This window comes from Bubalus bubalis, chromosome 7 (assembly GCF_019923935.1).
Source record: "Bubalus bubalis isolate 160015118507 breed Murrah chromosome 7, NDDB_SH_1, whole genome shotgun sequence".
NCBI lineage: Eukaryota > Metazoa > Chordata > Mammalia > Artiodactyla > Bovidae > Bubalus > Bubalus bubalis.
Genome location: NC_059163.1, coordinates 16114139 through 16128894, shown reverse-complemented (window position 1 = coordinate 16128894; position 14756 = coordinate 16114139). Strand labels below are relative to the sequence as shown.

Here is a 14756-nt window from a genome sequence, read left to right as displayed (position 1 = left end):
ATAGGATTCTCCAGGCAAGAATACTGGAGTGGGTTGCCATCCCATTCTCCAGAGGATGTTCCTGACCCAGGGATCAAACCCAGGTCTTCTGCATGGCAGGTGGATTCTTTACTGTCTGAGCCAGCAGGGAAGCCAAAATAAATACTTATGCATTATAAACAATACCACTGGCACTGTTTTTTTTAAAGGAATACAATGAAATATTACTCAACTATAAAAAAGAATGAAATCTTTCCATTTGCAACAATATGGATGGAGCTTGAGGGTACTATGCTAAGTGAAATAAGTCAGAGAAAGACAAAAACTATGTGTATAACTTATATGTGTAATCTAAAAAACAAACAAATGAACAAGCAAAACAGAACAGAAACAGACTCATACATAGATCAAACTGGTGGTTGTCACAGGGAAAGAGGGCATGGAGGAACAGACAAATAGGTGAAGGAGATTAAGAGATACAAACTTCCAGTCATAAAATAAATGTCAAAGGGATGTAATATACAGCATAGAGAATATAGCCAATAATATTGTAATAACTTTGTATGATGACAGATGGTAACTAGATTCACCCACCAGGCTCCCCCGTCCCAGGGATTCTCCAGGCAAGAACACTGGAGTGGGTTGCCATTTCCTTCTCCAATGCATGAAAGTGAAAAGTGAAAGTGAAGTCGCTCAGTCGAATCGGACTCAAAGCGACCCCATGGACTGCAGCCTACCAGGCTCCTCCCTCCGTGGGATTTTCCAGGCAAGAGTACTGGAGTGGGGTGCCAATGCCTTCTCCGAACTAGATTCACAGTGGTGACCATTTCATAATGTAAGTAAGTGTCAAGCCACTATGTTGTACACATGAAACTAACACAATATTATGTGTCAACTATTTGCTGTTGTTCAGCCGCTAAGTTGTGCCCGACTCTTTATGACCCCACGAACTGTAGCATGCCGGTCTTCCCTGTCCTTCACTAGCTCCCTGAGTCTGCTCAAAATCATGTCCATTGAGTCAGTGATGCCATCTATACTTTCATAAAAAATAAAGTAAAATGAAATAGAGGAGCAATAATACAGAAAAAATTCCACATATATAGCAAACAATAATCCTTAATATACCAAGAATTCCTATATATTCAACATACATAAAACAGTCCAGTAAAAATGGGTAATGGATAGACACACAGAAAGAATAAAATGCTGAGTCCCGAGACAAAGGGAACGCAGACGCCGCCGCCGTCGCCGCGGCCGCTGCCTAGTACGCCTCGCTCGCCGGGCCGGGCCGCCCGAGGGACACGAACATGTCGGGGATCGCCCTCAGCAGACTCGCCCAGGAGAGGAAAGCTTGGAGAAAAGACCACCCGTTTGGTTTCGTGGCCGTCCCAACAAAGAACCCTGACGGCACGATGAACCTCATGAATTGGGAGTGCGCCATTCCTGGGACGAAGGGGACCCCATGAGAAGGAGGCTTGTTTAAACTACGGATGCTGTTCAAAGACGATTACCCATCCTCAGCACCAAAATGCAAGTTTGAACCGCCGCTGTTCCACCCAAACGTGTACCCCTCAGGCACAGTGTGCCTGTCCATCCTGGAGGAGGACAAGCACTGGCGGCCAGCCATCACCATCAAGCAGATCTTATTAGGAATACAGGAACTTCTAAACGAACCAAATATCCAAGACCCAGCTCAAGCAGAGGCCTACGCGATCTACTGCCAAAACAGAGTGGAATACGAGAAAAGGGTGTGAGCACAAGCCAATAAGTTTGCTCCCTCATAAGCAGCGACCTGTGGCATCGTAAAAGGAAGGGATTGGTTTGCAAGAACTTGTTTACAACATTTTTGCAAATCTAACGTTGCTCTACAATTACTGGTCATCTGGGGAGGGTGGGCGGGCGCCATTTTCCATTTCCGCCACTGGTCCAGTCTCAACTCGCTAAATCGCCCAGTTTTTCATACAGGGTCTCTTCCTTCAGTCTTTTGTATTTTTGATTGTTATGTAAAACTTACTTTTATTTTAATATTGATGTCAGTATTTCAACTGCTGTAAAATTATAAACTTATATACTTGGATGAGTCCCGAGGAGCGCGTTCCCTTCGCTCGCGGACGCAGGCATGCTCCACGCCGCCCGGAGCTGCACTTAGCCTCCCGCTGGCCGCACGACGCAGGAAAGCTGAGCCGCCCGCCCCCAGAGCCCCAGAGCCCCAGACCCCCAGCCAGCCAGCGTCGCGTTTCCGCATCACTTCCTTTGTGTTTATATGGCGTTTGTCTGTGTTGCTGTTTAGAGTAAATAAACTGTTTATATAAAAAAAAAAAAGAAAAAAGAAAATGCTATTCCCAGAAGAAAAGACAAAACGGTCAATAAGCATTAAATAATAAGCAGAAAATAAAAATGAAAACAATAATAAAATACCAGTTGCTTAGCTATCGGAATGACCAAAAAGATAAAGAGTTTGACTATATCAAGTGTCGGCAGGTGTACGGACAGAGAAATGTGGGAAAACAGCCCTTTCATTACCACTGCCACTTCAGAGGGCAATGATTAGTGTCTCTCAAACCAAAAACAGACATACCCCCGTGGCCCAATAATCCCGCTTCTCAGTATCTCCTCTAGAGAAACACCCATGAGCGTAAGAATCTTTGTAAGCATTGCTTATAATTCTACAGACAAGCCTAAAAAGGAGACAGGCTAAATATTATGAAATGTTATGTGTTGCATCTTGGGGTAGTAGGCAACTGCATACAGAGGAACAGTATTTTACTATGTTTTGTAAAAAAAAAAGCACTCATACACACGTTTGTCCTTACTCAAATTCACAAGAAGTACCAAACATGCATTTACATATCTATCACAGCTTAAACAGCATCCACAAACCTACAACTGTAGCTGCTGGAGGGAGGAAGAATGTATTATGTCTGGGGTGCCAGAGGAAAACTGACCCATTTCTGTCAAACTTTTATTTGGGAAGAGAAGCATTATCCATGTACTCTTGGTGCAGTTTACACTACATGTAAAACAGCCGATGTGTTTTTTGATGGTATGCAAATAAAAGAATCGTTCCTTAAGCAAGTGCCAAGACTGAAGACATAGTTTGGCACTTCCCATGGAGTCCGACCAGTACCGATTACCTCGTAGGCTCAAGTACACGCTTGTTAAAATGGATGAATGAATGGGGATGAAACAGGAAGTTGGAGCCAGATCATGAAGAACCTTAATTTCTGGGTTCCTGAGTTTGCAATTTGTTTGACATAACAGATAAATGAGACAATACATTTAGCACAGTTGCTATTGATACATTTTAGCATTTATGATCAACATCACATCTCAGGGCTTCCCTGGTGGCTCAGCTGGTAAAGAATACGACTGCAATGTGAGAGACCTGGGTTCGATCCCTGGGTTGGGAAGATCCCCTGGAGAAGGGAACAGCTACCCACTCCAGTATTCTGGCCTGAAGAATTCCATGGACTGTATAGTTCATGGAGTCGCAAAGAGTCAGACACGACTGAGCAACTTTCACTTCACTTCGCATTTCAATTTTATTTTATTTCATGACCAGAAGATGGAGCTCCAAACATTTAAACCTTTTTTTTTTTTCCTCTTCATAGAGGTTGTGGTTTTGTTTCTTGAGTTCTGGTTCCCATTTAAACTCTTCTATTTGCATTTAGTTCTCAGATGATCAAAATCCAATTGCTGACAGAGAGCAGATAGGAGGAGTAACTATAGGGGAAGTTCACCCTTTAGTCAAATTTTTCTACCTCTGGGGACTTCCTTGTTCCATGCACTAGGTTCCTACATTTTTATCCAACTCTTCCCATCTGGAACTCCTCAAAATAGAAAAGCGCACTCTAAACAGGTGCCAACATCTCATGCTGTCTTCTTGGGAGGGAAAATTCCAACCCTGCTACACCCAGCCTTTGTCACTGTGTATATCCAGGAACTGGTGCGCTATGGGAAGATGACCTGGCAGGGCTGGAATCAATATTTGGGACAGTTCTCCAGCTTCTATGATTTTCCAGAATAAATCCACAGAAGTCTTCCTCAAGACCTCTAAAGACTCACGGAAAATAATGTATTTTCTAAATTTCCATAATAGCCACTCTATTACCATTATGTTGATATTACTAATACAGCCTATTAGTTGACCATTCATTTATTGACTCTCTTTTTTCAATAAATATTTATTGATCACCACTGCAAATTGCAGAAAGGTTATGGTGGGACACACGTGCACACGCACACACACCTCCTACTCTAAGTCCTCAGTAAATTTATTCAAGAATACACAACCTAGGAAAGCCAGGAGAGACTCAAGCAGGAACAGCATCATCTACTAGGACTCTTCCTTGGCCTTTGTTCCTTACCCCGAGGACAAAGTTGTCAGTGATTCTGTTAAGGTTCGGCAAGAAAAATTTCTTGCTTCACTAACGGCCCTATTATACTCAGGCTGACGTTGTTTTGAAAACAATCACCAATATATACCATCGCTTAATGGAATGTTAAATACATTTGGCTCCTCTGTTTCTTGATCAAATTCATCATTAAGAGACACATGTCTTCAATACTCCAGTAAAAATCTTTCTACCCACTGCTTCTTGGAATTCTTCTTAAAAGGCTCTTTTGTCTGAACCTACCAAACTTCTCCCTAGTTATAAATCAGTATTTCTGGTCATTTCCAACTGTAAATTCAAAAAGGTTTCAACCAAACTTATTTTCTATCTTGATGCTTTTCGTCTCCCTACCCAAACCTGATCACCTCTCAGCTTTCTGGAGATCATCAACTCATATAAACCCTTGCAGAAATGACTTGGATTTCACTTCTCCTTCATCTCCCACATGCAATCAAAAAGTCCTGCCCATTCTACTTCCACAGTGTGCCCCAAATTCAATCCTTGCATATCCACTGTCAGCAGGCAACCTCCTCACCCACAATAATCTCAGTAGTCTCCTGAAAGTGTTAGTCGCTCAGTCATGTCTGACTCTGTGACCCCATGGACTGTAGCCTGCCGGGCTCCTCTGTCCATTGAATTATCCAGGCAAGAATACTCAAGTGGGTTGCCTTGCCCTTCTCCAGGGGATCTTCCCCACCCAGGGTTTGAACTTGGGTCTCCTACATTGCAGGCAGATTCTTTACCATCCGAGGTATCAGGGAAGCCCATTCTCTTTCTACTGAATCTTTGCATGTGTGCATGCTAAGCTGCTTTAGTCCTGTCTGACTCTTTGAGACCCCATGGACTGTAGCCCACCAGGCTCCCCTGTCCATGGGATTCTCCAGACAAGAATCCTGGAGGGGTTGCCATGCCCTCCTCCATGGGATCTTCCCAACTCAGGGAATGACCTCAAGTCTCTTAGGTCTCCTGCATTGGAAGGCAGGTTCTTTACCACTAGTGCCACCTGGGAAGCCCACTCAATCTATACAGACTATATTAACACCCTACCAGAGATGTCAGGTAAAATGCAGGACATCCTGTGTTTTTATTTGCTAAATCTGGTAGCCATGTACCATACTCCCTTTCTAAACACAATTCTGCTTGTGTAATGCTCCGATTTAAACTCTCTCCCTTCTATTACCAAGTTTTTTTTATTTTTAGTTTTTGTTGTTGTTTTAGTTTCCTACCCATTACTGAATTAAAGCTAAACTCTTCACTCCATCACTCTACAAATATTTCATCCATTACTCGCAGTGCACAAAAGTTCTGATTGTGTTGTCAAGTATGCAAAATAAATAATTTACAGTCTCTGTAAGGAGCTTGCATGCTAGAGAATGATTATTGACTTGAAGAAACAAGCAAATATAGAGTGATAAACCCCAATTTAGTTTGAGAGATGAGAGTTGAGGAGGTTCCCAGCTTTATAATCTTGTTAACTAAATTTGAATTTGGCCTTGGGCCAATGAAAGCTCTTTTAACCCCACCCACACACTAATCCTAAAAAAAGTCACTTAAATAAGTCAACTTCTTGACATTCATCCTTAGCCTGTGACAAAGCCAGCTAACAAAGCTTTTCCCCAGCATATAAAGCAGAAGAAAGCAAGATGTCTTTATTCAATTCCATAGCTTAGAAAACCAAGTATATAGTTTTCATAACTTATACAGAATCCTGAATGATTAGAGGAGGCAGAAGGTACATTTAGCATTATTTCGGAAGCTATATAGACTTCCCTGGTGGCTCAGACAGTAAAGCGTCTGCCTACAATGTGGGAGACCCAGCTTCCATCCCTGGGTTGGGAAGATCCTCTGGAGAAGGCAATGGCAACCCACTCTAGTACTCTTGCCTGGAAAATCCCATGGACGGAGGAGCATGGTAGACTACAGTCCATGGATTCACAAAGAGTCGGACAGGACTCAGTGACTAAACAAACTTTCTGAAGCTATATAGAACTTCAAATCTTTGAAGAGGGACTTCCCTAGTGGCCCAGTGGCTAAGACTCTGCCTTCCCAATTTGGGGAGCCTGGGTTCGACCCCAGGTCAGGGAACTAGATCCTACATGCCGCAACTAAAGTCCTGCATGCTGCCACAGAAACTGAAGATTCTGCATGCCACAACTGAGACCTAGAGCAGCCAAATAAATATATAAAAATAAAACCTTTAATGAATAAAGTGATTTTATTTGAATAAGCAACACATAGTGAGTGACATAGGAATAAGCAAATCAATAAGACATAATTAATATGGGAATAGCTGTTTCAAAGATCCAAAATTTAAAGGCAAACCCCTGAGTATATTCTGAATATCTGCTTCCGGGGAATTTCAAACACTGAGACTAACTGGGTCACAAAGAAATCATGAGAACAAGATGGTGCTGTCTGACAGCAGCTTCCAAAAACTAACCCTAGAATGTAGAAATGTATCTAGCCCACATATCTCTTATTTATGTTCATCAGTGCCATAGAAGAATCATATGCTGCTGCTGCTGCTGCTAAGTCGTTTCAGTCGTGTCCGACTCTGTGCAACCCCATAGACGGCAGCCCACCAGGCTCCCCCGTCCCAGGATTCTCCAGGCAAGAACACTGGAGTGGGTTGCCATTTCCTTCTCCAATGCATGAAAGTGAAAAGTGAAAGTGAAGTCGCCCAGTCGTGCCCGACCCTCAGCGACCCCATGGACTGCAGCCTTCCAGGCTCCTCCATCCATGGGATTTTCCAGGCAAGAGTACTGGAGTGGGGTGCCAATTATATGACTATAATATAATTTTATTTAAAAAATACTATTTTTGGAAACTTTGTGGGAGAAGGCGAGGGTGGGATGATTTGAGAGAAAAGCATTGAAACATGTATAATATCATATGTGAACTAGATTGCCAGTCCAGGTTCGATGCATGAGACAAGGTGCTCAGAGCTGGTGGACTGGGATGACCCTGAGGGATGGGATGGGGAGGGAGCGGGGAGGGGGGTTCAGGATGGGGAACACATGTACACCCCTGTGTTCATGTGACTGTATGGCAAAAACCACCACAATATTGTAAAGTAATTAGCCTCCAATTAAAATTCTTTTAAAAAAAGAAAAAATACTATTTTTGAAAACTTTAATATAAAGCAGTTCTGTGGTATTTTAAGAAAGAAATATAAGAACTGCATGGTTGAGGGAGAGGAAAGGGGAGAAAGCATATCTTCTATTCTTAGCTTTTTATAGTTTTTAAATTCTGTCACACAAGCATATATATATATATAAGTATTCAAAAATTTTTAAAACAAAAACATTGTTAAAGAATATCAGCTCATTATGAACATATAGTGGGGCTTCCCCAGTGGCTTTCCCAGGAGGTAAAGAATCTGCCTGCAGTGCAGGAGACCCAGGTTCGATTTCTGAGTCAGGAGGATCCGCTGGAGAAGGAAATGGCAACCCACTCCAGTGTTCTAGCCTGGAGAATCCCATGGACAGAGGAGCCTGGTAGGCTTCAGTCCATGGGTTCACAAAGATTTGGACACAACTGGGCGACTAACACTTTCACTCTCACATGGATATATAATGGTTTTAGTTTTCCAATAAGTTTCCCAAAGCCACACCATTTTCCTGCTGCATAGCAGCTCCCCAAACATATCATGTGCTTTGCAAACAAATATGGTTATTACAACTATCTCGTTCAACTATTTCAGACTCTGTGCTGTTCACTCAAACACTTCAATTGTATTTTCCATCAAAACTCAACTTGTCGCATGATCCATAAGAGGTTAGACTTTTAGTTTGGGACTAAAAGGAGAGGGAATTGACAAGATGACGGGGTTGGGGCGGGGACTGGGGGGAAGGTCATGAGGTAGGATTCTGGCTCTGTGCCCCCTGCACCCCTCCCTACTTCTCAGTGGGAGCACCTTTGGAATTGGATCAGGGAGCAAGCAATGAGCATCTCCTCTTGTGACTGAGCAAACGGTCATCCTCTCCTCGGTGGATTATTACTTCTCCCTAGACTATCATCTGCGGGCTCAGGGAGGACCAGTGGTGGCTCCAGGCCTCCCCTCTGGAGAGAGGTTTGGTTACATCCTTTAGCAAATGCTGCCCTGGAGGCTTCCCCCACATGTGGGTCCCTCTTTGCCCCAAGACTGCATCAGTCTTGGGACAACTGCAGCTCCCAGGCTCATATATTAGTTATTTCTCAGAGCCCACTTCCAGGTCTGCAGGCATGTGAGGGCTCCCTCATCTGCACTTTCAAGAAGGAGGAACCCTCACCAGCTGGATTCTGTTCCCCTCATGCCATTTCCACTCAGGTCTCTTTCCCCACATCCCCATCACTCACAAGGTGCATCAGCAAGTCTGCTGCTTGAGAAGGTCATGCCGCCAGGGAACAACATTGTTTACTTTCCCAGTGATTTGCTTGAGCTCCCCTCCTTCACACACTTGACTTGAGAGAAGGAATGACTTTGTACATCCACTCCCTAAAAGGCTGTCTTCCTCTCCCCCAAAGTTCCCTGGGAGTCATGGGTGGTTGGGTCCTTTCTCTAACTCTGGGCCTCTCATAGACGAGTCCTCCGGGAGGGTGGCTGACCTCAATTGCTAGTAATTTTATAAATTTAGGAAATGAACCACATTGCACTTTGGGCTTCAGTTTGGGTCTTAACAGTAGTTAGTTCCATGGCAAAAAGAAAATTCCTAGTAGGCATCCTATAATATTTGTCAATGGAGTCTATCATCCATGTATGGTACAGACACCACCACAATTTTAGTTCTAAATGAGTAGAAGGTCTTGGTAATAATGGTTCTCAAATCTAGATCACATCAAACAACCTAGAAGGCTTTTTTTTTTTTAAATACATCTATCTATCTTAGAACCACTTGATCAGAATGTCTAGGGCTAGGATCAGGGAATTTGCAATTGAATCAAATATAAGCAGCCTGATGTTTAGAACTTGTAATTAAGAACTCAAAAAAAAAAAAAAAAAAAGGAGGGGGGAGAAGAGAAAAGAAAGAGATTTTCATAAAAGGTCAAGAAATTAATTGGGTTAAATATAAGCTCCATGGACAGAAACCATATCTATCTGATTCATTTTTGTAGCTCCCACACTTAGAACAGTGCCTAGCATATACTAGAATTCCAGTAAATATTTATTGCATGAATGAATGGGTGAGTGGAACACTTCCTTTTCATGGGAAAAGCAACTACCAGTCTCACAAACATGTACCACAACACACAGTGGGAAAACAAGAGTCTAACCAAAAGTAAATGTATTTTTTTCTGTAGTCATCGTAATGTAAACAAAGAAGGTTTTTTTTGAACTTGGAAGTAGCTAAATTGGGTGAGATGAGAAATGCTACTTAGGCTGACTGGCCACTGGGGTGAGAGTTCTCAGGGCTGCCTGACACCATGACAAGATCTCAGCCTTGCCAGACCCAAAACTGATCAGGAGGCACGAAATCCAAACAAAGGGAGTTAGAAGAGCTCCATGATTGTTGAGCTAACATCGCTTGGTGCACCTTTTCCCACCATAACAAAACAAATATGTAATGTAACCTGCCAAACATGATTAAGCCATTTAAATTAAAGAGCACTGGAAATTTACTGAAAAAAATTCTCTCTCACTGGCTACCTTTTCTCTAGACGCCATTCTGTTTATCAAACTCAGTAGCTAACCAGTCTTTGTCTAAGCAAGTTATAAAGCAATTGATTCTATTTGTGCCTTTACATTAGAGTCATGTGTAAGATCCCTTACTCTGTGAATATGTTCAGATCCCCTTTATTACCAGTGTGCATTGTTCCATCAGATGAGTTAATAAGAGGGGGAAAAAAAAATAACTGATGCCTTGACTGTTTTGAGGTGGTACTTGTTGCTGTTATGCGATATTTTTCTATAGTTGCTGATATTACTATTATTGCTGTAGACTCAACAAGGAAACATAACAATCTCTTTTCCCCACCCTACTACAGGAAGCACTGGTTTCTAAAGTTGGACTCCTTGGGAATGACATGTATAGTCTACTGATATTACCTATTAAATAGGGCTTCCCCGGTGGCCCAGCAATAAAGAATACACTTGCAAAGCAGGAAACACAGGAGGCACAGTTGGATCTCTGGGTTGGGAAGATCCCCTGGAGGAGGGCATGGCAATCCATTCCAATGTACTTGCCTGAAGAATCCCATGGACAGAGGAGCCTGGCAGGCAACAGTCCATTCAGTTCAGTTTAGTTGCTCAGTTGTGTCTGACTCTTTGCAACCCCATGAACCACAGCACGCCAGGCCTGTCCATCACCAACTCCTGGAATCCACCCAAACCCATGTCCATCGAGTCGGTGATGTCATCTAACCATCTCATCCTCTGTCATCCCCTTCTCCTCCTGCCTTCAATTTTTCCCAGCATCAGGGTCTTTTCAAATGAATCAGCTCTTTGCATCAGGTGGACAAAGTATTGGAGTTTCAGCTTCAACATCAGTCCTTCCAATGAACAGCCAGGGCTGATCTCCTTTAGGATGGACTGGTTGGATCTCCTTGCAGTCCAAGGGACTCTCAAGAGTCTTCTCCAACACCACAGTTCAAAAGCATCAATTCTTCAGCACTCAGCTCTCTTTATAGTCCAACTCTCACATCCATACATGACTACTGGAAAAACCATAGCCTTGACCAAATGGACCTTTGTTGGCAAAGTAATGTCTCTGCTTTTTAATATGCTATCTAGGTTGGTCATAGCTTTCCTTCCAAGAAGTAAGCATCTTTTAATTTCATGGCTGCAATCACCATCTGTAGTGATTTGGGAGCCCCAAAAAATAATGTCTGACACTGTTTCCACTGTTTCCCCATCTATTTGCCATGAAGTGATGGGACCAGATGTCATGATCTTCGTTTTCTGAATGTTGAGCTTTAAGCCAACTTTTTCACTCTCCTCTTTCACTCTCATCAAGAGTCTCTTTAGTTCTTCACTTTCTGCCATAAAGGTGGTGTCATCTGCATATCTGAGGTTATTGATATTTCTCCTGGCAATCTTGATTCCAGCTTGTGCTTCTTCCAGCCCAGCGTTTCTCATGATGTACTCTGCATATAAGTTAAATAAGCAGGGTGACAATATACAGCCTTGACATACTCCTTTTCCTATTTGGAACCAGTCTGTTGTTCCATGTCCAGTTCTAACTATTGCTTCCTGACCTGCATACAAGTTTCTCAAGAGGCAGGTCAGGTGGTCTGGTATTCCCATCTCTTTAAGAGTTTTCCAGTTTATTGTGATCCACACAGTCAAAGGCTTTGGGCATAGTCAATAAAGCAGAAATAGATGTTTTTCTGGAACTCTCTTGCTTTCTCATGATCCAGCAGATGTTGGCAATTTGATCTCTGGTTCCTCTGTCTTTTCTAAAACCAGCTTGAACATCTGGAAGTTCACGGTTCACGTATTGCTGAAGCCTGGCTTGGAGAATTTTGAGCATTACTTTACTAGCATGTGAGATGAGTGCAATTGTGCAGTAGTCTGAGCATTCTTTGGCATTGCCTTTCTTTGGGATTGGAGTGAAAACTCACCTTTTCCAGTTCTGTGGCCACTGCTGAGTTTTCCAAATTTGCTGACATATTGAGTGCAGCACTTCCACAGCATCATCTTTTAGGATTTAAAATAGCTCAACTGGAATTCCATCACCTCCAAACCTCTAGCTTTGTTCGTAGTGATGCTTTGTAAGGCCCACTTGACTTCACATTCCAGGATGTCTGGCTCTAGGTGAGTGATCACACCATTGTGATTATCTGGGTTGTGAAGATCTTTTTTGAATAGTTCTTCTGTGTATTCTTGCCACCTCTTCTTAATATCTTCTGCTTCTGTTAGGTCCATACCATTGCTGTCCTTTATTGACCAGTAATACTGAAGAAGCTGAAATTGAATGGTTCTATGAAGACTTAAAAGACCTTTTAGAACTAACACCCAAAAAAGATGTCCTTTTCATTATAGGGGACTGGATGCAAAAGTAGGAAGTCAAGAAATACCTGGAGTAACAGGCAAATTTGACCTTGGAGTACAGAATGAAGCAGGGCAAAGGCCTGCTTTGCCAAGAGAACACACTGGTCATAGCAAACACCCTCTTCCAACAACACAAAAGAAGACTCTACACATGGACATCACCAGATGGTCAACACCGAAATCAGATTGATTATATTCTTTGCAGCCAAAGATGGAGAAGCTCTCTCTATACAGTCTATAAAAACAAGACCGGGAGTTGACTATGGCTCAGATCATGAACTCCTTATTGCCAAATTCACACTTAAATTGAAAAAAGTTGGAAAAACCACTAGACCATTCAGTCAGTTCAGTCAGTTCAGTCACTCAGTCGTGTCCGACTCTTTGAGACCCCATGAATTGCAGCAGGCCAGGCCTCCCTGTCCATCACCAACTCCCAGAGTTTACTCAAACTCATGTCCATAGAGTCAGTGATGCCATCCAGCCATCTCATGACCTAAATCAAATCCCTTATGATTATACAGTGGAAGTGAGAAATAGATTTAAGGGACTAGATCTAATAGACAGAGTGCCTGATGAACTGTGGATGGAGGTTCATGACACTGTACAGGAGACAGGGATCAAGACCATCCCCAAGTAAAAGAAATGCAAAAAAGCAAAATGGCTGTCTGAGGAGGCCTTACAAATAGCTGTGAAAACAAGAGTAGCAAAAAGCAAAGGAGAAAAGGAAAGATATAAGCATCTGAATGCAGAGTTCCAAAGAATAGCAAGGAGAGATAAGAAAGCCTTCCTCAATGATCAATGCAAAGAAATAGAGGAAAACTACAGAATGGGAAAGACTAGAGATCTCTTCAAGAAAATTAGAGATACCAAGGGAACATTTCATACAAAGATGGACTCGATAAAGGACAGAAATGGTATGGACCTAACAGAAGCAGAAGATATTAAGAAGAGGTGGCCAGAATACACAGAAGAACTGTACAAAAAAGAAATGGTCCCTTGGTATCTCTAATTTTCTTGAAGAGATCTCTAGTCTTTCCCATTCTATTGTTTTTCTCTATTTCTTTGCATTGATCGCTGAGGAAGGCTTTCTTATCTCTCCTTGCTATTCTTTGGAACTCTGCATTTGCTGCAAAGAGTCGGACACGACTGAAGCAACTGAGCACACATGCCCATAAAACAGATAACTAATGAGAACCTACTGAACAGCACAGGGAACTCCACTCAGTGCTTTATGGTGACCTGAATGGGACGGAAATCCATAAAAGGTGGGATATATGTATATGTATAACTGATTCACTTTGATGTCCAGTAGAAAGTAACACAACATTGTAAAACAATTATACTCCAATGAAAATTTTTCTAAAAGTTGAGCTCCCTGCCTTCCTCATCAGGAAGGAAGTAAACAGCTTATGTGTTTGAGGTAGACTGGAGGAGATTCAGCTTAATTCCCCAGTGGAGGCGGTGTGGAGGAGAGAAGGTAGAAGATGCCACTGGGGGAGAGGGAGCATTTCCAGCAGGGAATGGAGAAAGTATTGGGGGTCATCACAGCTGCCAAGCCACAGTCTCTTCTGGCCCAAAGAGCCCAGGGTTGGGGGAGGCTGGAACTACATGGAGTGAGAAGGAGGCTGGACAACAGGCCAAGGAACCTCAGCAAAAGATCCCGGCAACCAACGAGAGAGAGTGAGAGGAGGCACTCGTCTTTGAAAAGGATCCCAGGGGCTTCAATGACAAGCTTCTGGATAGTTACTGAATATAAGCCCTTAGGAAAGGGGAGGAACCCTCCACACTGATTGACACTTGGCATCTCACTGGGTCAGGAAGATCCCCTGCAGGAGGGCATCATAACTCACTCCAGTATTCTTGCCTGGAGAATCCCATGGACAGAGGAATCTGGTGGGCTACCTTCCATGGGGTCGCAAAGAGTCAGACAGGACTGAAGTGACTTAGCATGCTTGCATGCATCTCACTGCCAGCACCACCCCCCATCCTGTGAGAGGGTGCTTGGAGCCAAGTTTCATTAGATTTGGAAAATTAAGTGCTGTGATTTTTCTTGTGCCAAAGCATTGCAGGGAAACGTGTAAGCCCTAAAGTTTGTCCAAATTCTTTAGATCCAGATTTACAGGCAATCTCTCATGATTTACTTGTACAGGTGGCTAATCTACTGCTTGTGGGTGAATTTTATAGGCTTAACTCTCAGCAAGCAATCTTATTTCTATATAACTAGGAAACACTTCACTGTGCTTCCATGTGCCAACAAAAATCTCCTCAAGTATAATGTGTGTGGTTTTTTTGGTTTTTTTTTTTTTTTGGTACTGTTCACAGATGGACGGGAGGTAACACATTTATAAAGAACCCACAAGGTCACTAACTAGTCAGACAAGTCCCAATAGAAAATGAGAAGAGCTAGGTTAATT

At 42.8% G+C, this 14756-nt stretch overlaps 1 protein-coding gene and 1 pseudogene across 1 annotated transcript in view; one reads left to right on the top strand and one right to left on the bottom strand.

Moving 5' to 3' along the window:
- The window catches only part of MAPK10 (mitogen-activated protein kinase 10), a 626159-nt gene that overhangs the window by 540258 nt on the left and 71145 nt on the right, over positions 1 to 14756 (bottom strand). The gene's annotated exons all lie outside the window — the stretch shown is intronic.
- LOC102395404 lies at positions 1195 to 1778 on the top strand (annotated as a pseudogene).